Below are 17,488 nucleotides of genomic sequence, written 5' to 3'. Positions count from 1 at the left end.
TTGTTTCTTTGTTTTTTGGAGGGGAAACTGGGAATGGAGAAATTTACATGTAAATAAAAAAAAGAATAAAAAAATGTTAACAAATTCAGATAATTGAAATCATGTAACTTTTCTCATTATAATGCAATAAAACTTAATAAATAAATAAATAAATAAATAAATGAAAAAGGAAAAAAAAAAGACTAGTCTGCTCTTTAGAGTGAGTTCCAGGACAGCCAGGGCTACAGAGAAGTCTGTCTTGTGGAGGGAAGGAAGAAATCTCTATACATTAATAGCAGTGATATTATAAACTGCTGCAGAATTCTTTTTTTAAATAAAGGGCAAAGAGCTTTTTAAAGAAAGATTAATTTATTTATTTAATATGAATACACTGTAAGTGTCTTTGGACCCACCAGAAGAGGAGATCAGAACCCATTACAGATGGTTGTGAGCCACCAAGTGGTTGCTGGAAACTGAACTCAGGACCTTTGGAAGAGCAGTCAGTACACCTAACCTCTACGCCATCTCTCCAGCCCCCCAGAATTCTTTATTTACTTATTAATTATTTGCTTATCACATATTAACTGACATATCATACTCTAGGTAAAGGAATATTCTAGGATAAATAATAAGAAAAAACTACCTCATTATTCTACAATGCAGTGTAATAAAATGGTAGATAACCCCTATAATACATTTGATGAAAAATGTTACTGGAAAAGCTAAAAGAGGCAGGAAAGTACTACTTTCAGTTGAGTGATCAAGGTCTTAGTGCAGAAGACATGAGCCAACAACTGAGGGGAAGTACAGAAAAGAACCATATAGATAGCTGCAGAAACAGGAAGTATAAGACCCTGAATCAGGAGCTTGTGTAAATGTTAGAGGCCACTATATTTGGAAAATAATAATAAAGTCACTTGGAAATGAACTCAAGAAGTTTTCTGGGAATCACATTATATAAGAACATATATATAATGCTGGTCCTAGTGGGACATGCTTTTAATCTCAGCATTTGGGAGGCAGAGGCAGGAGGATCTCTATGAGTTCAATGTCAGCCTGGTCTACATAGTGAGTTCCAGGAGAGCCAAGGCTATATTGTGAGACCCTGTCTCAGAAAGGAAAAAACAACTCTGTACCCCAAAAAGAACATGTGTAGGCTGCTATGAAGATTTTGGCTTTGGGGAAGACACTGGTGAATTGTGAGCAGAAGATGGACATCAACTGACTTTTTAAATGGGCCGCTCTGTGGCTCTGTTGAACAATACTGAATCAGACTGTAAGCCAAAGCTAAACCAGAGAGATAAATTTAAAAGCTACTGTCGAGTCCTGGTGAGAGGAGTGCAGATGCATGAGGAGGTAAGCTTAGGGCCTAGGACGGAACTGTGGCGAGAGAAGAGTGGCTCTGACAAGAGAAAGCACCCATTACCCAGAAACTAGGAGCACATGCCTGTCTGCTTTCATCACTACTAAAGCTTGGTTCTTTGAGCTTTCAAGGAAATGTTGCCAGTTAACAGAAAGGTAATTATACCTATTTATATGTGACACATTGTTAGTTTATGTTATTTTCATATGCTAAGCTTTACCTGAGTATAATAAAGTCCCCCTCCCCAATCTAGAACAGGGTTGATCTTGGGGGAGGAGAGCATTTTGGCTTTTTCACCATGGCAGCTTTTCTGTCAGCTTCAATCCCACCTTACATTTCACTTTCTCTACATGTGCTAATCAGCCCTGAAGGTATTTCCCCATGCTAATCATTTATTTATACTAACTCTTAAAAAACATATTACTTTCACCTTATGTGTATGGGTGTTCTGGTTGCACATATGTCTACATAGTGAGCACCACTTGTGTTTCAGGGCCCTCACAGAGCAGAAGGAAGTGGATTTACAGACATTTGTAACCTGCCATGTGGGAGCTGGGAATCAAATCTAAGCCTCTGGGAAAGATCAGTGCTCTTAACTGCTAAGCCATCTTTCCAGCCCCTATGTTAACTTTTTAATGCCTCAATTTTGAAATAAATTTTCTTTTTTCTTTTTTCTTTTTTTTTTCTTTTTGGTTTTTCAAGACAGGGTTAGCCCTGGCTGTCCTGGAACTCACTCTGTAGACCAGGCTGGCCTCAAACTCAGAAATCTGCCTGCCTCTGCCTCCCAAGTGCTGGGATTAAAGGCATGTGTCACCACTGCCCGGCTGAAATAAATTTTCTAATAAAGGCCATTTGGTGTCAATTTTTCTAAGCTTCTATATATATTCAAAAATCTCAGGTATAAACACTATATTAATTACACAATAATAATGATGGAAACCTAGTTGTGATCAATTTATAAGTCCCAGATCCACAACTTTAAGTATGACTACAACCATTTCCATAGCAATTACTAATTAGTAACTACTTCTATGCAGCTACCAAGATTATTAAATTATGATTTTGAAATTTCCTTTAACTGTATTAAAAGATGACATGCATTTTAAGTCATTTGGTTATCCTATTTTGAACACTAGAGAAATAGTAAATCTCCTTCAGTTGATATGACCATATTTTTCATAAAATAAGTTTTATTTATGGAAGCCAATAACAGTAACATTTGTTGTTGTTTTGTAGCCCTAACTAGCCTGGCCTGCAGTGTTCTGTGTAGACCTGACTGGCCTTGAACTCACAGATTCACCTTCCTCTGCTTCTGCCTTCCAAGCATTAGGATTAAAGATGTATACCACATCTAACAGATAAATACATTTTTAAGTCAGCATATCTTGTTCTAATGAAATAAAGAGGACTGTAATTCACTAAGATAAGCACTATTAAAATGTACCAATTTATTATAAAAGGACTAACTGTAAAGGCTGAGCTGCTTGGTAACCACTATCACGAAAAGAAAATTTGTAGTATTTAAGTGAACTGGACAGTTATCAAAAGTAGCAGTACAGATGGCCAATAGATATATTTTAAAATCCTCATTACTTATACCTCTGGGAAGTGAAAAATCAAAACTATATTGAATTCATCTCACACCAAGAATGGCTCTACCAAGCAAATAATAAAAACTAACACTGGCAAGGACTAGGGAGAAGATCTCTCTTAAACACTGCTGTTGGGAATGTAAATTTGTATAGCTCCTATGAAAATCAGTATGGTGTTTCTTCATAAAAACAAACCAGGACTATCATATGATACAGCTTTATCACTCCTGAGTATATTTTCCAAAGAATCTAAGTCAAGGTACATGAAATGCATATGTGAAGTGTTATAATAAAACTCATTATTTTGCATTCCACTTTTAATTTAATTAATTAAACTAATTAATTTTATTAATTTTAATACATTTTAAAGTACCCAACTTGGACGTCCCTGGGTATTTTATATGTTAAACAGTAAATAAATATCATTTGGTGCATGGCAAGCTTAACAGCACAATTAAAGTTTAATATTATCAAAACTGCTCTGTTTAAATGTTAATTTCATTTTACAGGTAAGGAAGCTGAGGCTCAGAGACATGAAACAACTTGTCAGTTCATAGGGCTGGGGTGGGATAGGGGGATGGATAGGCAGAGTACTGGAAATGGCAACTAGTGAGTTATTAAGAGTTTTAGCTTAAATTGCAACCTATTACTTCTGACTTTGGTTTCCTTCCCAGTTAAATAGTGGGTATCCATTAGCTGCAGTAAATACTAAATGGTAACTTATATGAGATATAGCACCATACAAACAGCAGGTATCTAATAATTTTATTTATTAAATATTATAAATGTCTTGTAGGGGTGTGGTGTGTGTGTGTACATGCCACAATGTAAGTGTAGAGGTCAGAGGGCAGTTACCAGGGTTAGTCAGTCCTCCATTTCTACCTGTCTTTGAGATACTTTTGTTTGTTTGTTTTCTCACTACATTCACCAAGCTAACTAGCTGGCCCACAAGCATCTGGGCCATTCTGTTTCTGCCTTCTATTTCCCAAAGAAATGCAGGCATTAAACTCAGGTTGTCAGGCTTTTAAGTAAAACCTTTACTCACTGAACATTGCCTTGGCCCCTAGAAATGTAGCTAAGCCTTGTGTTCCCATGTATCTATGCCTCCCCCAATATAGCTAGAGATCACATACTTGAGAGGCTAGTAAACCTAGACTACAACTTTCAAATGGACAAGTTTAATTTTAATATTTTAAGTAGTTAACAGCTCTCAAAAACCTAAGAAAATCAAAGTGTATGAATGTTCAACAACATGTCAAAAGCTAGCCAGTCCAAGTGGAAAAGGACTTCGGAGACTGGACAGTAGTACTCAGCCTACTTGCTGAGAGTAGGTTAAGTAAAGTTACCCAAACAATTATGTCTCAGGGTCCTGTCTATAAAATGGAAATAATAATATCACCATCCCTCTCATCAAGTTATATAAATTCTTCAGTTAAGTACCACAGGAAATGTCTAACATAGTGGCAGGAGAGATGATGACTCAGCAGTTCAGAGCATTTTCTGCTCTTCCAGAGAACCTGGGTTCAATCCCTAGTACCCACATGTCAGCTTGCAATTGTCTATAACTCTAGTCCCAGGGGATCCAACACCATCTTCTGGCCTGGCCTATATGGATACTAGGTATGCATATGGTGCATAGGCATATATTTGGGCAAAACATCCAGACACATGAAGTATAAATTTAACTCAGAGATCTGTCTGCCTCTGCCTCTTGCATGCTTGGAAGGATTTTAATAGCAAACCTAATCACCAAAAACCTTAAGCTTACTTCAAATTTTTCTAAAAATAATCTTTGCAAGAAAAAAAAATCAGTTGTGCATTGTGACACATGCCTTTAATCCCAATACTCAGAGGCAGAGGTATGAGAATCTGAGTTTGAAGGCAGAGTGTAGATCACTTTTCTTGTTGATCTTCAACAAAATATCAATTAAGTTCAGAATGCTAAAAAGAACATTAGTGAAAATGTCTTGAGGTGAGAGAATAAAGGGAGGAGGGAAATGTTCTAGTTGACTTTCTATTTTTGTAACAAAGACAGATATGACCAAAAGGCTATAGGAAGAAAAGGTTCATTTCTTTTTTTAAAAAAAGATTTATTTATTTATTATATATAAATACACTGTAGCTGTCTTCAGGCACACCGGAAGAGGGCATCAGATTCCATTACAGATGGTTGTGAGGCACCATGGGATTGCTGAGATTTGAACTCAGAACCTCTGGAAGAGCAGTCAGTGGTTTTAACTGCTGAGCCATCTCGCCAGCCCTGGGTTTATTTCATTTTACAGTTTACAGTCTATCATTCAGGAAAATGATCCTTGGATACTACAGTATATAGAACCAACTTGTAAGCCATGGTACACACAAACAAACCAACACACACATGCAAATACTATTTTTTAATTGATAAAATTTTAGCGCTTGCCATTTAAGTATGAGGACTAACAATCAGATCTCCAGAACCATGTAAGAACTAAGTGAGCATGTCGACTAACTGCAATTCCAGCATTCAAAATGCAGGGACAGTGATCTCTGAGATATCCAACCTCAAAAAATCAGATAGAGAACCATCAAGGATGGCTTCTGATATCAACCTTGAACCTCCTCATACACATATGTATAAATGCACCCACACACATGCACACATCCATGCATACACAACAAATACATACTAGCAATTTTTAAATGGTGAATAGCTCCCTAAAATGAAAGTCATAGATCTAACTTGACTACAAACATGTATGTATCCATTTGGGATTTTTAAATGGTGGTACTATTTTGGAATATCCTTAAGTTCTTGAGCCTCTACAAGAAAGTAGGTCACTGGAAACAGGTCCTTGAGGGATTGACTCTTTCCTGTCATAGTGGTAGGCACATGTGGCAAAGACTACTCACTTACCTCTCCTTCACGCCCCACTGCTATAATAGTCTTCCCAAGTTCATGCCTGGGCTACCATGGGCTGAACCTCTGAACACTTGACACAGAATAAACCTTTCCTCATTTAACTTTAAAACAAACAAACAAACAAACAGGGATTCTGTAATAATGGTGAAGAAACTAACTTGTTTATTTATAAGGTCATGGAACCATCTTTTTTACAGAATATCTATTAAAGTAGTAAGATAGCCTGTTTGGGAATGTCTTCCATGTAGTACACAGTCACTTCTAACAAATTAAGATGTAATATCACTCAGTGGATATTAGCCAAGAACTCAAAAAGGTCAACAAGCTGAAGTCCCCAAGTGAGGACTCCTCAGTCCCACTTGGGAGAGAGAAGAAAACAATCACAAGTGGGGAGGGAGAGAGGGACCTGGGAGGGAAAGTGGTTAGGGGGGAGGGGGATACAGGGGGAGGGGACCCGATCTGGTATTTGGTGAGGGAAAAGGACTGAAGCCCTGAGGGCCAGCAGAAAGAATGGAAACAGGCAACCTAAGGAAATAGGATGTTGGGGGGACCCTCCAGAATGCAGCAGAGACCTGGGAGGGAAGAAAGTTTCAGGACTCAAAGGGTGGGACCTTAGATGAAATGCCAGACAGTAGGGAGAGAGAACTTAGAGAGACCACCTCCAGCAGGAAGACAGAACATCAAGTGAGGGATGGGGTTGCCATCCCACAGTCATATTTCTGACCCATAATTGTTCCTGTCTGAACTGCAGGGATGAAAATGGAGAGAAGCCTGAGGAAAAGAAGGTCTAGTGACAGGCCCAAAGTGGAATCCAGCTCAAGGGGAGGCCCCAAGGCCTGACACTATTATTGAGGCTATGGAGTGCTTGCCAAAAGGGGCCCATCATGACTGCCCTCCAGAAGACCCAACAAGCAGCTGAAAGAGTCAGATGCAGATATTTACACCCAACCAATGGACAGAAGCTGCTGATCCCTGTGGTTGAATTAGGGAAAGGCTAGAAGAAGCTGAGAAGGAGGGCAACCCTGTAGGAGGACCAACAGTCTCAATTAATCTGGACCCCTGAGACCTCTCAAACACTGGACCACCAAACAAACGGTGTGCACCAGCTGATATGAGGCCCCCAACACACATACAGTAGAGGGCTTCTGGGTCTGTGTTCATCCAGAGATGATACACCTAACCCTCAAGAGACTGGAGGCCCCAGGGAGTTTACAGGTCAGGTGGGGGAGGGAAGGGGTATGGGATGTGAAACAGTCAGAGGGTGAATGGGGGGGAATAAAATACGGAATGTAAAAAATAAATTAATTTAAAAAAAGATGTAATATCACTTCTAGGTAATCCTAACAAGTAAACTTTCCAATCAAATAACTTTCCATATTAGGAAACCATTCTAGGAAACCTGGCATGGTAGTACATCCCTTTAATTCCAGTACTCAGGAGGCAGAAACTGGTGGTTCTCTCTGAGTTTGAGGCTAGCCTATTCTACATAAAAAATCTCAGGCCAGCTAGAATTACAGAGTGAGAACATATCTTTAAAAAAAAAATGAAAGAAAGAAAGAAAGAAAAAAAAAAAAAGAATCCTTCACTCCAACATCCTTCCCTTTTATATAAAGGAAACAGACTCTCTGTTGAGACACTGCAAAGAGCAAAGGCTCCTTCCAACACTTTAGAGATGTCTCATTTCATTTGCACACGTCTAAAGCAAGCACTATATAACAGGCTTACAACTAGGAAGCCAAGGTTCCAGCAAAACCAAGAAACCTACTCAGAATTCAAGTCTAAATCCAAAACCTAAGCATCTCCCATATGCTATTTCAGTTATTTCCAACCATGACTGAGAATAACACAGTACACACATGTTTTTCTATCTCTAATGCACTCACATTACTTCCGTACTCCAAGAGTTCTAAGAATATTATCACTGTAAAACAAGAATTGTTAAACTTCTAGAGTTTTCTCCATCAGTATCTCCTGAATTTTACAATAAATTCACCCACTCTCTTATCTTACAACTGTTGACTAAAAAATCACCACAGCAAAACAGGGCAAATCTCCTAAAATGCATTACCTTTAAGCAATTATCCTTAAACAATTTATCTTAGTCCTACTGTTTATAGAAAGATTTTCTTTTTGTTTTGTTTTGTTTTGTTTGTTTTTGGAGTTCTAAGGCACACAAAGAGAATTCAAGAGTATGGATGAAGATAAGGTTTCATAATTATTTTTACTAGTCTGTAGAAATTAAAGATTTTCTTCACATATAGGCAACAAATCACAGAAACATTAGCAAGCAGTAACTGTAACTTTACTACCACAGAGCACAGATAATCATATCACAACACTATAGGTAATATGTAACTGGTTTTCTTTTTTAAATCTTATGCATTTTAATCTTATTGTTTACATTTTCAGAGGATTTTTTTTTTTTTTTTTTTTTTTTTTTTTAGTTTTTCAAGACAGGGTTTCTCTGTGTAGCCCTGGCTGTCCTGGAACTCACTTTGTAGACCAGGCTGGCCTCGAACTCAGAAATCCGCCTGCCTCTGCCTGCTCCCAAGTGCTGGGACTAAAGGCGTGCGGCACCACCGCCCAGCTTCAAAGAATATTTAATGATCTATTGTGTATGAATGTCAAGAAGCGAAAGAATGCCTGATGTTAGGGTTTGGATACAGCTCAATGGTACCCCAACATACAAAGTGCCTGCCCAACATACAAAGACCCTGTGTTTAAGCAAAAACACTGCAAAATGCACATGCAATGGGAATAAGAGGCTGAGTACAATTACTGCCAAGAAGGTCACTAAATAAGACTGGAAAACTAACAAGTGTGTAATCCAGACAGAGAAGCATAAAAAACATGACAAAGGCAATGAACCTTTGAAAGATTTCAACTCCTCAAGTATGAAATAAAAACATACTGAAATGGTTAAATTCTGAAAAAAAAAACTACTAATAAAATACAAAGAAAACTTTGTTATTAAAAAATTACAAATATTTCCTATTATCATTCCAAAATCCCAAACCACAGTTTTATAAGTAAAGCATCTGTCAGAAACCTGCTCTGTGAATTGCATCTGTCAGAAACCTGCTCTGTGAATTGCATCTGTCAGAAACCTGCTCTGTGAATTGCTGTGCCATGTTTTTTTATTATGATGATGTCAAAAACATATTTTTCCATCTCTTCTAGTAGTAAGCCTTAAAAGGAAACAGGACAACCCACTCATAAAACTTTACCACTTTTGATAAAGTGATAAAGGTGGTCATTATTCTAATCCTTTAAATGAAAAAATTCTTTAGAGAATATTTAAAAAAAAAGAATAAAACAAAAAAGGAACCCAGATAACCCTAAAACCTTAAAATAACACCTTGGGTACAATTAGTGATATGAGAAGCTAAACTGAATTTACTTTTCTGCCAAAAAAAAAAAAAAAAGTCATGATATTAAATATAAGAACTATGCTACCAGAATAAAAATAATCCAAACAACAGATTCCTCGTGGAGTCTTGAATTTATTCAAAATGTAACAGCCATTCCCTGTATTTACAGAAGTATTACTCCAGATGTAAAACAAACTCTGCCTATGATGACTTGCCAGCAGTCTACCATATATAAGAAGATATATTCATGATTTTCAATATAAGGATGAAAAATCCTTAAATGTATGCTCTGTAATGTATCAGCATCATCACAAATTACTGAAATAAAAAAAAAATGTAACTGATTTTAGAGTACAAGTAAAAGATCTCTTCCTGTAAATAATTTGTATTTGACAGACCTGGATATGTACCTTAGCTGTTAGCTTGTTTGCCCTGGTTTGAATTCCCAGTACTATAATCAGGGTGTGGTAGCTATAATCCTAGCACTAGAGAGAGGCAAAAATCGTAGAAATTCAGGGTCACAGTCAATTGCTGCTATCAGGACTACAAAAGATATGTCCCAAGAAGAAAACAAAAAATTGTGTTTTGTTTTGTTTTTAACTAATTCTCTATCTTGTAATAGTTAACAATCTAGCTGGACATATTGGCTCACATCTTCAGTACTAGGCACTCCAGAGGCAGAGATAGGCAGGTGTCTGAGTTTGAGGCCAGTTTGGTCTACAAAGTGAGTTCTAGGACAGCCAAGGTGTGGTGGTTTAAATATGCTTGGACCATTGGGAGTGGCACTGTTAGGAGGTGTGGCCTTGTTGGAAGAAATGCATCACTATAGGGGTGGGCTTTGGAGGTCTTCTCCTATGCTCAGGCTCTACCCATTGAGGAAGAGTGCTTCCTCCTAGCTGCCTGAGGATGCCAGTCTGCGCCTGGATACCTTCAGATTAAGACCTAGAACTCTCAGCTCCTTTTCCAACAACCACATCTGCCTGCATGCTGCGATGCTGCCCTCCATGATGATAATGGACTGACCTCTGAAACTGTAAGCCAGCCCCAACTGAATGTTTGCCTTTATAAAAGTTGCCTTGGTCTTTTTACAGCAATAAAACCCTAACTAAGACACAGGGCTGCATAGAGAGGCCCTTTTTCAAAAAAAATAAAATAAAATAAAATTGGGGGTGGGAGAAGAGAGAAAGAAAGAAAGAAAAAAGAGAAGCAGTAAGTGTATAGAATGGATTTTTAAAGTGTATAAATTCTAATAATTATCAGTGGTTTTAAATTACATCAATTTTATTTTATACATTCTAAATTATTACAAGTTGAATATTATTTCATCTGAGATGCCTGGCATCAGAAGTGTTTAAATTTTAGATTCTAGAATATTTGCATAGACTTTGCCAGTGAGCATCCCTAATGAACAATTCAAATTAGAGAGGCTCAATATGTGTAACTAAGTATACTACTATATTTACTCTTGCTAAAAATGCTCTCATCATGTTATTTTTAAATAATAATTACTTTGATTACTTCAAGGAGGAACACTGTTTATTTATAAAGAATATTCTTCTTTAAATAAACTGTTCTGAAGTGAGGGAGAAACAGCTGACATTTGAGTGATCACTTTACCAAGCACAATGCAATATACGTCGTCCACCCCATAAACATTTGAAAGGTTGATTGAATACTCCATCTTAAAGGTCAAGGAATGGAAATTGTATTATTTAATTTATGTACAACTCATAAATGAAAGGCAAATTCAAAACCTAAATTCTTTCACAACCATACTAATCTACTGGCCATCCATAAAAGAAAACAAGAAAAACACTTTATGTGAAAGATTTTAAAAATAAAATGGATTTTCTCATCTTGTCTTATTTCCTCTCAAACACTTTACTGCATGTTCCCAGGCTTCGGCATAGGAAAGAAGACAGCTAACTATCAATAAAAAGTTTTTAGAACTACAACCCAATCAATCAGTTGACAAAAAATAATAAACACACCTGTGCACTGTTCCTGATAATGGTTCTTCCTTTGTAAAAAGCTTTGTCCTTTGTAAAGAACAATAGTACATGTAGTGTATTTTAAACCTTGTTCAGCTAAGCTATATTCTTTATTCCTGTATCACAAAATCAAGTGTCACCAGGGTATGTTCTGGGTTCTCTCAGCACTGGACTGAGATAAATTTTGTTTTTTTAAGATACATTTATTTGTGATCATGTTTGTGTGTGTGTGAGTGTATTTGCACACATGCTTGTGCACTACAGCAAATGTATGCAGGTCAGAGCACAACTTGTGGGCACTGGTTCTCTTCTTCTACTATGAAATCCTGAGATCAAACTCAAGTCATAAGACTTGGCATATAGAGTACCTTTACCCACTAAGCCACCCCTACAGCCCAGGAGTGGACTCTTAAGGACAGGACAGGCATGGAGCCCACATTTATAATACCAGCAATCTAGAGGTTGAGGCAGAAGGATTGCAAATTCAAGGCAAGATTGGACAAGATTCTTTTTTTAAAGGAGGGGTAAGAATGGCCCTCAACATATGTTTACAGAGTGAGTAGATGAATAAAGATATATAGCCAGGGCTAGGGAAGAGGGTAGTTCAAGGGTAAGCAGCACCTGCCTGGCAAGTCAAGGCCCTGAGTTTGATCCCTACCATAGTAAAGCGAAAAGAAGAAAAATCAATATAAACTCTAACACAGCCTAGATTAATTTTCAAACTGGGAATTATCCAAAATAAGAACATAAAAACAAGCCCCAATGCAACAAGATCCGTTTTAAAAGCTAAAATAATCTTGAAGTCATAAAAAAGTAAGGCCTCTACATTATCACTTCCTATAGTCATATTTTTAAGTATTTACAATTTTAGTGTATATATAATAGAATTTTACTGTATTTTAATGTGTTATGCTTCCAAGTAAGCCTACAAGAATAACTATAATACTATTTTTAAAACAGAATAACAAGTTGGAGTGGCTGTAAAGAAACAAAAACCTTCAGAGTATTTATAGGATAGGATTCATAAAATAGTATAGACCCTCTAGTAAAGTTTGATAATTCTGCAGTAAAACTAAGCAGACTTACCAATTCTACTTGAAGATTAATTAAAAAATATATCCACACAAAAATCAATACAGAAATATTCAAAGCAATGTTAGTGATAACTACCAAAAAGTAGTAACAACTCAAATGTTCATCAACTGAGAATGGATAAATAAAGTGAATGTCATTCACAATGACATTCAAAAATTTTATGCTAAATTTAAGAAGCCTATCACAGAAGATCACATATTATAAAAACATTGCTTCTATAGTATATCCAACATAGGCAAATCTAGACATGGAAAGTAAATTAGGGACTGCCTTGAGCTGGGGAAATAGGAAGAGATAGGCTTTGTTTTGGTCTAGCTGGTTGTTTTTACTATGGAAATAATCTGATCTATGGTAAACAAAGTAATACAAGTTTATTTTTAGTTTGTTTGTTTTAAGTAATTTTTAAATTCCTACCAGAAAATCAGGGAGTTGCTACTAATGATAGTTATTAAGAAACCCAGTACATCTAAATTAGTAAGTCTATGAAGACAGTAAAGTGGATCCAGACAGGAACAAGTAGCACAAGGACAGAAAGGAAAACCAACCTAATGGATGATTTAAGCCAGTACTTTTCGATAAATTATCTAGCTCTTCAATATGCTGAATTGTTTACTATTTTACTGAGACAGAGCCTTGCAGTATCCTAGGCTGGCCTCCAACTTGCAATCCTTCTGTTCTTGCCTCCAGAATTCTGGCATGCACCGCCATGTCCAGTTTAAAGATACTTTTAAACATTAAAATCCCTTTGATGGTTAGTTTCTAAGAAAAGAAGAAAGTATATGCATTTCAGGAATGTAAGTTAAGGCAGAACTCTAAATCCATAAACGTGATCATCAGTACAGGCTACCTCTCTGCCCCACCCATTCTGTTTTTATTTTACAATGGAGTCTCACTATAGTGCCCAGGTTGGCCTCTAACTCAGAAATTCAAGAAATCTTTTTTTAAGTGGGTCTAGGGGAAAGAGACTTCTTGATCTATCAATGACAGACCTCCCAGACCTAAGAAACAGATTCTATGGGCTGTTCTTAATTGATCTGAAAAACAAGAAAGGTCGAAGAGCACAGAAACACCAATCTCTAACATCTTATTATTGTCTGTTTCTATTTAGAGAAAAAAAATATTGTAATCCAAAATGGATTAGCAAAATAAAATAAAGACCATGAAAATTTTTATTCAGCCTTATAAAGGAAAGAAATGTTGACACATGAATGTTTAACATATGTTAAACATCAAAGTTATAGGGTGAATAAGCTTTGAGGGCATTATGCTAAATGAAGTAAGTCAATCATAAATAAATAACGTATAACTTGGCAAATACTTAATGAGATAACAAGAGTAGTCAATTTCAGAGAGATTGAAGACAGAAAGGTAGTTTTCCTGAAACTAAAAGAGTAGAATGAGTTTACTATTTACTGGGTATGTTTGGCTTTCCAGATTTACAAAACAAAAAGTTACAGCAATGAGTAGTCACAAAACAATGTGGATATATTTAATTTCACTACACTGTACATTTAAAGCAATCAGGATGGATTTTACTTCATAATAAAGAGTAGAAAAAAGGTTATCACTGACTTTTTAAAGCTAGCCAGTAAACAGATTCATGTCATTAATTATGAATATCAAACATAAATGTGGACAATCACATATGCTTTGATTTTAGTGTCTTTAGTCATAAAGTGAGAAGAGAAAATACAGAAAAAGATAACTCAATCCTGGCAATAAGTCCTTGAGTAGTGAAGAGCTAGCAATGGAGAGAGAGAAGACATTAAATAAAAACTACCATACAATCCTGTAGCATCCTACACTTGTGACAGAAGGGCCCCTAACAATGCTCTAAAGAGAGGCTGGTTTGATAATTGAGGTAACAATCTGGGACAGCACTGGACGTAAACACAGATTTACTGAACTAAAGGAAATGAGCATTTACTCACACTAAGAGATTATAACCACAGCGAAGACCTGCTTCCTGCTAAGTGCCATTTCTAGAAGCTTAGCTCAGCTCTGTGGTCAACACATATGTGTGACTGGGCTAAATTAAGATTATTCCTCAGTGTTCTTATGTTTCAGGCATGATCTAAGATATTATCCTATGCTAGTATTTGGTGTCACAGTCCACACTACTCAGCTTAATCTGTCCTATAGCTATGGTTTTTCTATATATGAAATTAAATGTTGTCTACTATACTACTATTTTAGTTTGGGTTTTATTGTTGTGAAGAGACACTATGACCACAGCAACTCTTATGAAGGAAAACATTTCATTGGGCCTGGCTTAGAGTTCAGAGCTTTAGTCCATTATCATTGCGGGAAGTATGGTGGCACACAAGCATATATGGGCAAGAGAAGTGGATGAGAGTTCTGTCTGGATTCACATACAGTAGGAAGAGACAGTGAGCCACTAGGCCTGGTTTGAGTTCAATGACATACTTCCTCCAACAAGGTCACATCTACTCCAACAAGGCCACACCTCCAATGATACCATTCCCTATGAGTCTATGGGGACCATTTTCATTTAGACAACCACAGCTATATAATACATATTGGTATACAGCTTCACATCCACCCTCCTGACTCTCTCCTTGAAGAGCAAATCCTGAAATCTACATTTCTAACCCATAAGCAGTGTGCCCATCAGGTTCCAGGTGCAGAACTAGCAAAAGCATAGATTCCTACTTGTAAAGGTTCCCACAGCACTGGTGGAAGCAAGTTTCCTGGGCTCTGGTTTATACACATCTTTTCCTTGTTGCTCCTTCAACCCTTCATTTTGTGACAAATTCCTAAAAGTACATATCCCCTTTAGATCAAAGGACCTGAAGTTGTTTTCTGGCTATACAAACTGGTACTTGTGTGAGTTAATTCTTATCAACTTGACACAAACCTTTACATAGCTGGGAAAAAGAAAGTTTATCTTCATCAAACTGGCCTGTGTTTATGAGATATTTTTTTAAATTGCTAATTGATACAAGAAGGTCCAATGTTATCCCTAGGCAGATATGTAGGAAAAGTAGCTCAAAAGCCACTAAGCCATGTTCTTCCAAGGTTTCTGTTTCAAGGCCCTGCCTTTAGTTTCTATCCTGGACTCCCTCAATGATAGAATATAACCTGTCAGCCAAATAAACCCTTCCTACCTCAAGTAGATTTTGGTCATGTGTTTTATGACAACAACAAAAAGCAAACTAAGACAATATCCCATCTCAAATCAAAATCTTTATACTTTTAACAATATTTAAAAAAAAACTTTCAACAAATTTTCACTGAATATTACTATAGGCCAGACCATCTTCTACATGAAGACCAAGAAACAACACACACCTAAAAAAACCTTTGTCCTAAACAAACATATACTCTAACAAGGGATAAAAATACTACATATGATAAATATATAATATAAAATATTGGAAAAGGGTAAAGTATTAGTTGTACTAAGATGATTTCTGGGGAAAGACCCCAAGGCAGCATGGGATCTAATAACATTCATCTCTACAGGAAGAACAGTCCAGCAGAACACAAAGCATGTGAAGAAGCCCTACGGAAAGAGGCCTCTAGGCAGGCTAGAAAATAGCAGAAGTCCTCTGTGGTGACAGTAGTTAATGGGGAAACTACAAAGTAAGGAGGCAGATTTTGAACAGCATCATATAACCTACCTATTACTGGAGTCCTGCTGTATCTGTAATAGATGGTCCTAGACAAGGACAGAAGACAGAAATAGCCAAATAGTCTGAATGACAACTGAAACCAAAGTGGTAACAGTGAGGATGTTGAGCAAATTCTGATCCTTAGAAATTCAAGAGCAGGTCCTAGAATCTCCCTGGAATTCGAACAAGAGGAATTTCTACATGGGGTTTGTAAGATGGCTGAACAGGTAAGGATACTTACCACCAAAACTAGTGTGGAGTTTGAATATGCTTGGCCCAGGAAATGGCACAACTGGGAGGTATGGCCTTGTTGGAGTAGGTGTGGCCTTTTTGGAGGAAGTGTATCACTGTGGGGCCCTCCTCCTAACCACATGGGAACCCATCGTCTCCTAGCAGCCTTCAGATGAAGATGTAGAACTCTCAGTTCCTCCTACACTGTGCCTGCCTGGATACTGTCAGGCTCCAGACTTGATGATAATGGACTGAACCTCTGAACCTGTTAAGCCTGCCCCAATTAAATATTGTCCTTGTAAGAGTTACCTTGCCGGGCAGTGGTGGCGCACACCTTTAATCCCAGCACTTGGGAGGCAGAGGCAGCCAGATTTCTGAGTTCGAGGCCAACCTGGTCTAGAGTGAGTTCCAGGACAGCCAGAGCTACACAGAGAAACCCTGTCTCGAAAAACCAAAAAGAAAAAAAGTTACCTTGCAAACCCAAATACAGCTGGGAGAGAGTGGGCCTTCCAGGAGTGCCAACAAGCCTGTGAACACAGGTAAGACCACCACTTCTGATTGGAGGGACTCACCCGGAGCCCTCAGGACAGAGGAACTGAGGAACAGCCAGGGACAAGATCCTTTGGGTTTAGGGCCCAGGAGCCGATCCTTTGCCACAGCGTTCCATACCCAAATTCCTCCCAGAAAGAACTGATCTCCCAGAGATACTGACACAGAGACTTGCAGGAGGGACAAGCCACAAATGAAAACAGCAAGAACAGCTAACACTAGAGATAACCAGATGGTGAGAGGGAAGGGTAAGAACATAAGTAACAGAAACAAAAGCTACCTGGAATCATCAGAAACCAGTTCTCCCACCACAGCGAACCCGGGATACCCCAACACACCAGAAAAGCAAGACTCTGATTTAAAATCACATCTCATGATGATAATAGAGGACTTTAAGAAGGACATAAATAACTCTTTAAAGAAATACAGGCAAACACAGGTAAACAGGTAGAAGTCTCTAAAGAGGAAACACAAAAATCCCTTAAAGAATTATAGGAAAACACAACCAAACAAATGAAGAAATTGAACAAAACCATCCAGAATCTAAAAATGGAAATAGAAACAATAAAGAAATCACAAAGGGAGATAACCCTGGAGATAAAAAAACCTAGAAAAGAGATCAAGAGTCATAGATGCAAGCATCACCAACAGAATACAAGAAATAGAAGAGAGAATCTCAGCCAGGAGGTGGTGGCGCACGCCTTTAATCCCAACGCTTGGGAGGCAGAGACAGGCGGATTTCTGAGTTTGAGGCCAGCCTGGTCTACAGAGTGAGTTCAAGGA

General features: G+C 37.6%; 1 protein-coding gene across 5 annotated transcripts in view; it reads right to left on the bottom strand.

The window, feature by feature from the left end:
* The window catches only part of Sfmbt1 (Scm like with four mbt domains 1), a 119,013-nt gene that overhangs the window by 70,271 nt on the left and 31,254 nt on the right, over positions 1-17,488 (bottom strand). The window contains exon 1 of one of the 5 annotated variants that reach the window (XM_031362925.1): positions 16,167-16,190. The exons of the other annotated variants lie outside the window; for them this stretch is intronic. The gene's annotated coding sequence lies outside the window, so the exon portion shown is untranslated. Of the gene's footprint in view, positions 1-16,166; positions 16,191-17,488 lie in introns of those variants that run through there. 5 annotated transcript variants of the gene reach the window in all.

Source organism: Mastomys coucha, unplaced genomic scaffold, assembly GCF_008632895.1.
Source record: "Mastomys coucha isolate ucsf_1 unplaced genomic scaffold, UCSF_Mcou_1 pScaffold9, whole genome shotgun sequence".
In the NCBI taxonomy this organism is placed as follows: domain Eukaryota; kingdom Metazoa; phylum Chordata; class Mammalia; order Rodentia; family Muridae; genus Mastomys; species Mastomys coucha.
The sequence above is the reverse complement of the archived record's forward strand: the minus strand, read 5'-3'. Positions and strand labels throughout refer to the sequence as shown.